This window comes from Pararge aegeria, chromosome 6 (assembly GCF_905163445.1).
Source record: "Pararge aegeria chromosome 6, ilParAegt1.1, whole genome shotgun sequence".
In the NCBI taxonomy this organism is placed as follows: Eukaryota; Metazoa; Arthropoda; class Insecta; order Lepidoptera; family Nymphalidae; genus Pararge; species Pararge aegeria.
The window spans coordinates 16122816-16134261 of record NC_053185.1 but is presented as its reverse complement, the minus strand read 5'-3'; the positions used below and the strand labels follow the sequence as shown (position 1 = coordinate 16134261).

Below are 11446 nucleotides of genomic sequence, written 5' to 3'. Positions count from 1 at the left end.
TTCATTTATTCTATCCTTACCTTGTAGTTCCCATCTTATCCGCACGTACATGGGACACTCAGCTATAAGATGAAAACTGGTTTCCACATCACAATACTCTGGACAGGATGGATTGTTTGCTTGTTAGGGTGTTAGGCCAGGACAGACAAACAAATAAACAAGGACACTTTCACATTATAATTTTTTAATGATTTTGTTGACTGAACCTTTTGCATATACATAGACGCAGAAGTTAACTGCGTGTAGACGTTAATATAAGAGGTATTCACCATGGTGCCCCATTGCAGTTTGGTGAGCTGAGTTGCAATTGTTCGATCGTTCGATCGAATCGTTTGCAGTACAATCGTTCGATCAGCTGTAGCTGATGGAACGATTGCACTGGTGAAGTAAGGTATATCGCAATAGGTAACTGGTTGGGTGAGTGATTTAGGGGTGGTATTACCTGTCCTACGAACCTAAGAGTACCCGAATCGTTAAGCCAGTTTTTAAGTTAATTCAAACGCAATAACCGTTAGTTAAAAATATAACATATTGTATCATCATCACAATATTTTATAACTCTATAAGCTTTATTCAAAATTGGAATCACAATTTTCATTCCAATAAATAATTGCTCGCATTCAAACAATTGTTTTTATTCCAACTCAAACCGAAACCGACATATAATTATTATAAAGCGTAAATTAACAAAAACCTAAAACCAACGTGTCGGAAAATACCTCCGTTGCGGTTTAATGTTGACACCAAAAGTCTGTTAAATATTTAATATAATCTGATGGTACATTCTGGATAATCACAGTGAGTATACCATTTTATTTGAAAACATTGAAGTTAATTGCTGCGTTAATGTGCCACAATTTATCGATAATCTACGTTTAGAATATAATACGAGTATTTCGCTGTATTTTATCAATACTTTGTGTTCAAACACGTGTGTTTATCGCTTTGAAAACGTATATCTCTTTGAAAACATAATCAATAAAGTACTACATCCGCAGCTCTAAACAAAATCTAACAGAGAAGTGCGTGGTTTTCGTTTTCCTTTCACCGAAAAGCTCTCCTATCGGGGAGACCGAGTTCGATCCCTGGCATGCATCCATATATTTTCAGAGTTATGTGCATTTTAAGCAATTTAATATCATTTGTATTAAAGGTGAAGTATAACATAGTGAGGAAACCTCCATAATGTTCTCAAGGCCCTGTGATGTATACCCGAAACCGCTCATCGCTACACCAGGGAGGTGGTCATATCAATAATATCATTAGGTCTATGCTTTGTTTTGCTCTCTACGTGTAGAATATTCTGGGAAGTGACCCGTGCTTCCAAAAGCCTATTTACATCAGTTAAATGAACCATATATGATATAGATTACATAATCGTTATAAATGAACCATATTACCATATGTTTTCCAAATAAAGAATATCAATTTGAATTTGAATTCATTTTATTATTGACAGCCGGTTGGCGCAGTTGGCGGCGACCCTGCTTTCTGCGTCAATGTCTGGGTGTTTATATATACACATATTGTAAGTATTTATGTGTATTATATTCATAAAAAATATCAGCATCAGCTATCTTAGTACCCATAAAACAAACTACGCTTACTTTGGGGCTACATGGCGACGTGTGTAGTGTCGTAGTATATTTGGTATTACTTTTTTAATTGTCATAAAGATTACCGCAAAAATAGACACGGATAAAAACGATTAAAAACGATTCAGGGCCTTCTAGGGTGACACGATACCTTAAAAGGTATACAATAAAATCTGTAAGTCTCAATCGAGGACAATGTAACGACACCGTACCGTCTTACAGGCTGTACATACTTGGGTGAGTTCTGTACCTTGTCGGGTAATCCCATTTGTAATAAATAGCCAAAAAGTATATCTTAATTATAGCTATATTATAAAAATGTAGCTTTCATTTATAGTCCCACTAAAACTCGTAAAAGGCTTGACTAGTTTGAGTTATTTAGATTTTTGAAACGATTTCAAAAAGTTTTTTTTGGTCAAAAAAGAACCGACTTTGTTAAACAATTAAAAAGTAAGAAAGTAACATTTCTAAGTCTGTGCCAACTAAAATGTAAAATTACTTTGTAAACGGTTTCCTTTTTTATTCAACAAAATAGTAACTTCATTCCTTTTCTTGAAGCCAGACATTATTACATTTTCCCAAAAATGCATTTCCCGTGCAGCAGGGCTAGCACAGGCAGGGGAAAAAACTTATATTCCTTTATATGGATAAAATTAATGTGTCCACCTGCTAAAGCACGGGAACAGAGAATAGGAGAAATTTGACCTTGTTTATTATTACACATATTTTATTTGGATATTATTTCCACATGCACGCTAATGCTCTGAGAGTAATAGACTAAAAAAAAAACAATAATATCTACTTACTTTAATGAAATGTAATTATTTTATTTTTTGTTAATTTATAATTGATACTTATTTGAATTTAATTAATCATTTTATATTATAAACATATAATCATGACATTTGACAAGGCATGCGCTGTATAAGTAGACAGTACAAGGAAAGTTAAAAGGCAGTAAAAAGAAAAAAAAAGCAATGTAGCATAACCATATCACGACAATCGTGAGCTGGCACTTATTCAGAGCAAAAGTCGCATAAAGAAGGTCTCTGACACCATGTCGGAGGATAACGGGGTGCGAAACAAAAAAAAAATGTGAGTTGATAAAGTTGTGGCAGAAGATAATTTTTTTATAATTGTCCCCTGCCCATACTAGCCATGCAGGTGTGATTATATAGAAAAGCGCTAGTCTAAGTTTTCAAATAAATAATGTAAAAAGTAATGGAAATCCGGATTTAATCCCAAAGGTATTGTCAGAGATCGGAGTTAAGTGATACACGTTTGCTGTTTTTGTGCAACTGAGATCTATTTGCAAAGGCTTTCGTACACTAGGGGCTTGAGCAAATCCCATACAATATGAATATGTTCGTAGGATCACGCTATTGTTCAGTGCGTTTTTGTAGGATCTAAAGGGTAAAGGGACTGAAAGCTGCGATTCCGTATGGGATTAGCGTAGCGCGTAACTAACATTGTTCGACCTCCCTAGCGCCGTGGTTTTAAGTTGGAGATCCCGGGTTATATTCTTGGTAGGGAAACATTTGGGAATTTATACTCTATAAATTTTCCTTGGTTTCTAGCTTCGGCCATGGCTAGTTAACACCCAATCGACTAAGAGGTATCGCTTAGCGGGTTAGCGTTCCCGAGACGTCATACCGGAACGGTTAATCTCTTGGCAGTACGTCTTTGTCGGTAGAGTGGTAACTAGCCACGGTCGAAGTATGGTGGACAGTGGCTTCGGTAGTCGTTTCGACCATACCAGAGAAAATTTGGTAAATATAAATTCCCAAATTTCCCCGACCGGAGATCGCACCCGGGGCCTTCCATTTTTAAGACTCACCACTGCGCCAAGGAAGCCCACAATATGTTGTGTCTGTGTCTGTGTGTGTGTGTGTGTGCGTGTTTGTTTTAACAAGAAGAATACTTCAACTATACACTTTGTCACTATGGCAAATTACAATTCCAAGATGGCCGCTACCACAATTTTTTGCCCAGTATAAATACACTATACCTACACTATAATTATATCAAGTTATGCTATCATAGCAAATCATTGATACAAAAAGGCATGTTTCTATCCATCTTATTATAGAAGTAAAGTCGAAAACCCAAGGAAAACAATAACATATCCAGTACGGGACCCTTTACACGCAAGTCCTTCTTGACCGATATTTTTCCAAGATTAGGTACAAAATACTTCACAGATTTGTCAAGTATTGTAAGCCGAGTCCAGTCTATATTACCTGTCGTTGCTTTATGGCGACACACGGTCATAAACCGTGCGGGATATACCTAAGACCGGTCTTCACGTTATATCTCTGAAAATCTTTATGTATCCTTAGTTATTGGGTCATCAGCTTTGTTTTGAGTCGCACAAAAGCGTTAAAAGTAGGTTGCAAAAATCCTAAAAAGATGTTAAGTGACGTATTATAAAAGTAAAGCTTAATTTGCTATACTCCGCAAAACACAGGAGAATCTGTATTCTGACGTATTTTTTTTGTTCATAAGTGGTTAGAACTTCCGCTTTACTTTCGGGAGGACGAGTTAAGTTAATTTCGTTTTAAGCAATTGCATATCGCTGGCTTCAACGGGGAAGGAAAAATGATCATTGTTTGGAAATCTGCATGCCTGAAGACGTGTGAAGTCTATGAATCCACACTTAGCCAGCGTGTTGGACTATGAGTTACGACCTTAGCCGTTCTTAATCTGGGATAAGATCCGTGCCCTGTATGTAGTAGGCCGGTATGATAATTGTTGTTTCTGTCTTTAATTCGATCATCAATAAGTTTGTATACCAGAACAAAAGAAAGCGATGATAGCCCAGAGGGTACAAGCGCGATTTCACTTTCGGAGGGGGCCGAGTTTGAATCCCAGCCTCCTAACAACCTCTAACTTTTCTAAGTTATGCGCGGTTTAAGTAATTAAAATATCTTTTGCATGGTAATGGGTGGATATGATGAAGACGAGAACAAAATAAAATGTTAAATCATAAATAGGATTGAAGTCTTCTTGAAAAGATCACAGTATGCCTACAACCAACGTATTCCTCTGATGTCACAAACGTTTGCAAGCGGCGGTAAGCAATAAAAGCAGGAACACTGAGGCTCGTTTCCCTGTACATAATTTATAGAGAAAAAAAAATGCAAATCAGATGGTTAAAACTTATTTCGTTTACCCTTTGATAAGTTTATAATAAGTTATGCAAACACAACCTACATTACCTGTCGACCTAAAAAAGTTTCGTGCGGGCCGATTTACCGAGTAAACTTTTGAGGGTGGAGCTTATTCGCGCACGCGCAAAATTCTCGCCGAAGAGCTGTTGGGCATTGTCGACAACCGCAGGCTTCTGAAACGCCTGAAGCAGTCGCCGCGAAACCTTAGAACGATGCGAACGCATCCGTTGCACTGCGCAGTTTAGCCGGGAAAACTTTGAAAATAAAAAAAAACTTTAATAACTCCCATTAAGTTGTCACTCGATCGGACGGGCTTTCGTTTTGAATCTGTAAAGTTTTTTGAAGTTCGTAAACTTTTTTATGGGTGGAAATTCGTCTCTAGGTAAATTAATGCACTATTAATCATTTTTTTTTCTATGTGCTTTAAATTTTTTATTATCTTACACGTACTTTTAATAGCATAATTTTAATAATTTCACAAATCAAATGCATCACGTGCAAATGGTGTCTGATTTAGGTACTTTAGAAACAAAATTCAAAAAATCTAGATTTTAGAAAAGGCGTCAAGTGAGGTCGAATTGATTGGTTATGACGATTTACAGATAAAATATTTTTTAAATCACTGACGTTTAGCCCTACACTATACCTACTACTAATAATTTGTTTTAATTGCAAATTTTAATTCTTAAACTCTTTCATAAATCACAATAAATACTTCTGAGCAAGTTGTTATTTATTTTTCTTTAAAGAGGTGATATCTTATCATATTCCAAAGATAAATAAAAACCATGCAACCAAATTACCGATTTCTTGGCTCGATTCTAAATCTTGCTTGCCCAATAAAAAAAAAAACTTCCAAACAAAAAACTGCATACAAAATTAAAATAAACAAAAAAATATATATTAGTGTTATTCGAAACAAAATGTTTATTTATAAAAAGGTCTAATATTCATAATTCTACATGAATTTAATAGAAATTCTTTTTACTCAGTTCCAAAGAAATTGGGCTTCGTCTTAGACCAGGGCGCGATTGGAACCCTCGTAGCTTTAGTTTTAAGTTTACGATTGTAGTTATCGCCATCACTACTCACTGCTATGTACACATTTTGTATATAATAACGCATCAAAAGTGCCATCTATGTGCCTATTTGAATAAAGAAATATTTGACTTTGACTTTGGGACCAGTTTTCCGTTTTAATGCAGTGTATTTGTAGATATCTAGCTAAGCTTTTTAGCTTTGATCTTCTTTTCTTCATAAAGATAAATTATTCAGAAAACCAAAGACGTTTGCAGGACTATGATAGGTTGATTGTAGATTTGTTATGGGCATTTTACTAAAAATTTACGCAAATCTACTCAAATGCGAGAGCCGGGACGCGATATAGGAATATCCTCCTCTGGAAGAAAGGTATAACGTATTAAATTCATAACCGTAGTTTAAAAGACAAAAATCTTTTTATTTAGCGATTTTTTGATTTAGAATCCCGTTTCATTCGATAATAAGCCAGAAATTTGTGCGTATATCTATCTATATATATAAAAGAGAAAGTGTGAGGGTATGTTTTCATATAGGCTCCGAAACGGCTGGACCGATTTCAATTAAACTTTCAGGGAATCTCCGGATTGACCTGGCGAGTAATCCTGTAAAGTTTGGTCGATCGTAGCACTCCTATTTTTGAACTATCAAATACAGCTTTTATTAAAAATTTAATGATGTAAGTTTATTGTTTAAATAAAATAAAGCGAAATGTAGCCCGGCTGAGCGGGCTGGGTACGCTAGTAATTAATAAAAATGAAATTTCTACAGCTTACAACCTTGATTGTAAGAATATTATTAAAAATGTTCACGTGAAAAATTTTATTATATATAAACATAAAATAATATTAGGATACAGGAATAATGTGAGGCAGGTTATTCGAATCACATCAAAAGTTGTTTGTTTATAATGTCTGTTGAAAACTATTTTGAAGCGATCATAAGTATTTTACGTTGTGATTTATATTTATTAAAAGTATCAAATTAATAACCACCTTAGTTAAAGGTAGAAAGAGCCATCTTGAGCGCTGCAAAATTCGAATACTTCACAATATCGAAAAAGAAATGAATTATTTTTATTTAGCGATTTTGAAATAATTCTATTTTTACAGTTTATTGAATAGTACGCAAGAAAGAAAGTACATTATTCTTTTTACATAAAAGTACATGGTAGATATTCGTAAATTTCTCTTAATATTTCAGTGAATTATGTAAAACTCCGATAAATTTAAATCCCCGAATCACCTATAGTAATTAACTGTTTAAACGCTAAGTAAGAATATGGTAACAAACATTGTAATTACACATTAGTGGTGCTGTTTAGTCAAAACGACCGCGATTTAACTACACGAACGTGTTAAAGTCATAATATTTGTAGTAGCCAGTTTGATATTAAAAGTAGAGTACTAAACGTGTTAGGTACGATAGTAAAAAATACACATTTTCTGTTTTCAAGACTTTTAAACTTAATGTTCCCAAAAACAAGTAGCGGGGATAGCGAGATTCGATTTCGATTCGAGGGAGTTCGAATCCCAGCACGCACCGATAATTTTTCTAAGTTGTATGCGTTCTAAGCAATTAAAATATCACTTGTTTCAACGGTGAAGGAAAACATCGTGAGGAAACCTGCATGCCTGAGAGTTCTACATACTGTTCATAAAAGTGTGTGGAGTCCACCAATCCGCACTGGGCCAGTGGTGGTCTATGGCCTTAACCCGTTCTCATGGTGAAAGGCGACCCGTGCCTTGTAGTGGGCCGGTAATAGGTTGATACTATGATGATGATGAATATTAAGCTTGGGGGAATTAAAACACATATATCTCCGTAGTTGGTAGAGTCACGACACACAGACAGACTTGACGTTTCAAAAGTGCTTATATTAGGCCTACTTGAAATAAATGAATTTTGATTTTTTTTTATTTGAGTTAAGGGTTCTTCTTAACCTAACGTATTATTATTCTAGAGTCTAGATAGCAAAAGAGATGCGATTATATTTAGGCCATTGAAATGAATGGTATATTTTATATGTAATCTCATTTATCTTGCTTTTAATGTAGGGGATCTGGTGATATTTCATTTATCAATTGTATGTCTATAAATTTGACAGCTGACTGGCGCAGTGGGCAAAGTCCCTTCTTTTCGAGTCAAAAGGCCGCGGGTTTGATTCCCAAAACTGGAAAATGTTTCTGAGATGGAGATAATTTGTATTCGGTGTCTGGGTATTTATCTGTACCTATATTAGAAGTATTTATGTATATTTATGTATATTCATAAGTTATGTTAGTTCCCATAACACAAGCTTAGCTTATTTTGCGACTAGAAGGCGATGTGTGAATTGTCGTTGTTTTTTTTATAAACTATGTTTAGTTTTTCTGTCAAGAAATTTTTGGAGTTAGGAATGGGCGTTGTCCAACCTCGTGCCTCAGAGAGCACGCTAAGCCGTCAGTACCAGTTCTGCTTCTTCTCTGTTTACCACTCCTAAAATGGACGCTTGTTGTACGTCGAACTTCTTAGCTTTTTTGCTACTCCAGCCATTCAAGCTCGTTCCAGATGTCCAGCAGATCGCTCAAATTGCCGACAACTTTCGGATATATGCTGGGGATCTCAGGTAGATAATAATAGTTAAATCCCACTAACCTTCATTGAAGCAGCGTTGTGGGCTCTTAAACCTTCTCTCCAGTGAGAGACGAGACCTGTGCCCAGCAGTGAGACATTAATAAGCTATCAGCATTCAGTTATCTACGAAAGTTCTATTACTGTTACGTGGTAAATTAAAGTACCTACATATCAAATTACGAACGCTTTTATTAGCTTGACCTCTGTGTATGTAATGAAATCTTGTAATTAAATTTCCATCCAATTACAGAATCAGATCCGGATTGTTTCCAATTTTACACACATGATAAATATTTGATTTTATAAATTACCAAATGAAATCTTTGAGATGTCTCTCAATAAGTCCAAGTTTATATAAAACGTAAGCTTACAGAAAAATCCTATTATAATATTAAGGATTACTTAAACGATAAAAAAGCTTGTGTGTGAATTGCTCTAGCTTCATAGCTAAATAAATTTACTGTGAGATGGTGATAACAAAAAAATAATGCTAATGCGGCTAAGTTTGTTGTGGGCTCTTCTTAGACCAGGGCGCGTTTGGAACCCTCGTAGCTTTAGGTTTAAGTTGGCGAACGAAGTTATCACCATCCCCTTACAATTATGTAAACAAATATTTATGAACGCGTCATTAGTGCATATGATAGGCCTACATGAATAAATAAATTTTGAATTTGAATTTTGAATTTTATATTGTCCAATATTTTGGATGATATAAATGTTTAGAAACGTTGTTTAAACTACTTACTTCATTATATTTATTAAAAGTAGCTTTGTACAAAATAATAGTTTACAGTAGAAGAGATTTTTGTGACGAAGATTGTCCGGGGAAGTAACTACTGCCTCCATGCTTATTTCTGCCGCTAAGCGCCATTGCTGAGCTACAGGCAAATGAGGCTTAGTACCTAAATAAATAAATAAATAATAAATATACTACGACAATACACACATCGCCATCTTGCCAAAGTAATCGTAGCTTGTGTTATGGGTACTAGGAAGACCGATGAATTATATACATAAATACTTATAATATATAGATGAACACCCAGCCACTGAAAAACATTCACGTTCATCACAGTAACATTGCCCAGTTGTGGGAATCGAACCTATGCCCTTGGACTCAGAAAGCAGGGTCGCTGCCCGCTTGCCATTAGGTCGGTCCAATGCGCAAAAAAAATAACAATAATGTAGTCTACAAGAGATCAATACACGCACATGCTATTAAAAAATCGTCTAGTTTAGATACAAATATCGCATAGCGGTGCGCGACTTAAATACGTCGAATATTTTGTGCAGCATTTTTATTATACTAATTATTCTATTATACAAACTGCGCCAATCGGCCGTCATAACCTGTCGCCTATGCCAAAGGTGTATCGACACAGGACGGCACTTTGAAGTACGTGTTTCTTTGCTACCCAATGAAGTGTTGCTCGGTTTATAAGCAATTGTTTTCCATTAACCACCAGGGGACCATCTGCTTGGACCTTGAATTATGATTATAAAAAAATGTATCGTATTTTGAGTGTAAAAGGATTAAAAAAAAACAGGTCATATTAGGACAAAGAACGTTGGCAAATCTATTATAATTATTCATAATTTTTTTCTCTCATTAATTTAATAATTACAGAATATAAATAAAAAAGAAATAAATATGACAGAGTCATGCCATTTGCCGTGATGGCACCAGTCTGCTTTAATTAATAGGTAGGTTGTATGTGAAACAACTACTATGTTTCACATAAAAAAATAATGAGGGAATTTTTGTTCTGGAAAAAGTGAAGCTCCAGGCAGAGTCATAGCCCATCAAATAAGCAATGAATGGCTATAATAGTGATTGGAAATCGAACTGTGAAGCCTTCATACCGACTCTTATGTCATATCCGACAGTGATGCCTATTGTCTTTTTTGTGCGAGATTTTATTTAGGAATGGCCCGAAGTTAGATCTTTATTTAACGCCCATCTTAATATAGGAACGTTTGAAATAGATATAACTTCTCACAGACTTGGAACTCATTTTTAATGTTACAAGTGTAAACACGGTTTTACTTATATAAATGAAATGAAATTTTATTCGCTGAATATGAGCTTATAGGCTTATTATAATAACATTCCTCCATATTCTACTATTAAGCATGCGAAATGTAAAGTGCACAACAAGAACCATCATTACACATGTCTGCAAAATCTTGTTTAAAAAGCCGACACGAGTTGCCTTTGACTGCAATCCTATATGGTGATAAGATATTGCAGTCTAAGGTAGCGGGCTAAGCTGTTGGCACTATGGCAGTAGTATAAAATCTATATCTCTTATCGGTTTGTACCCGGCAACGCTAAATCTCAGTAAGCCACCCACTAGACCAGACCAGAAGATTACAAATTCCCAAATTGCTCTAGTAAAGTAAGATTAACTAAAGTCTGTTATATTTTCGTATCGAGTGTCAGTTCCAATCGACAATAGGTTAAATACAAGGAAAAAGGTATTGACTTGTAATCTCGCATAACAAAACGAATTGTTATGAAACTAATTGACGGAAACATAAATATATTTTTCGTAGCCGGCCAATTAACCCGGATATAAGGATGTGCCTTGAGCAAATCACCGGACGCAAGATACTGCTACGTACCTTTCTCAATAAATCAAATACCTAACGCAAAAATTTTTTTCAACCGTACCTACTGCTAGTGCTATATATCCAATCCTATGATGTTAAGTATATGTATAGTATTTTAACATATTTAAACAAACGACTAAGGTCTGGGCGAATTGCCCTTGGAGCTTTAATCACTAGTTGAATTACGTAAACATTGCAAATAGCAAATGTCCGTCCCGGGTCCTACCACCGTTTCGCCTCACTTAAAATACTTTAAATTCGTCAAACACTGTCCGTTATCAAACATATTAATATCTAGACCAACGGGGCGTTACAATCAGGCAATTTACTTGACTGTTATCTCACCTGGCGGTACGTGATAATGGAGACTGAGATGAATGAATGAATACACTTTTATTGTACACCAAAGAAACA

The 11446-nt window shown here is 35.3% G+C and overlaps 1 protein-coding gene across 3 annotated transcripts in view; it reads left to right on the top strand.

Moving 5' to 3' along the window:
• The first annotated feature begins 4968 nt into the window (after window positions 1-4968).
• The window catches only part of LOC120624290 (nitric oxide synthase-like protein), a 170211-nt gene continuing 163733 nt past the window's right edge, over window positions 4969-11446 (top strand). For 2 of the 3 annotated variants that reach the window (XM_039890747.1, XM_039890746.1), the window contains exon 1: window positions 4969-5147. The gene's annotated coding sequence lies outside the window, so the exon portion shown is untranslated. The remainder of the gene's footprint in view (window positions 5148-11446) is intronic. The other variant, XM_039890748.1, reaches the window with a different exon arrangement.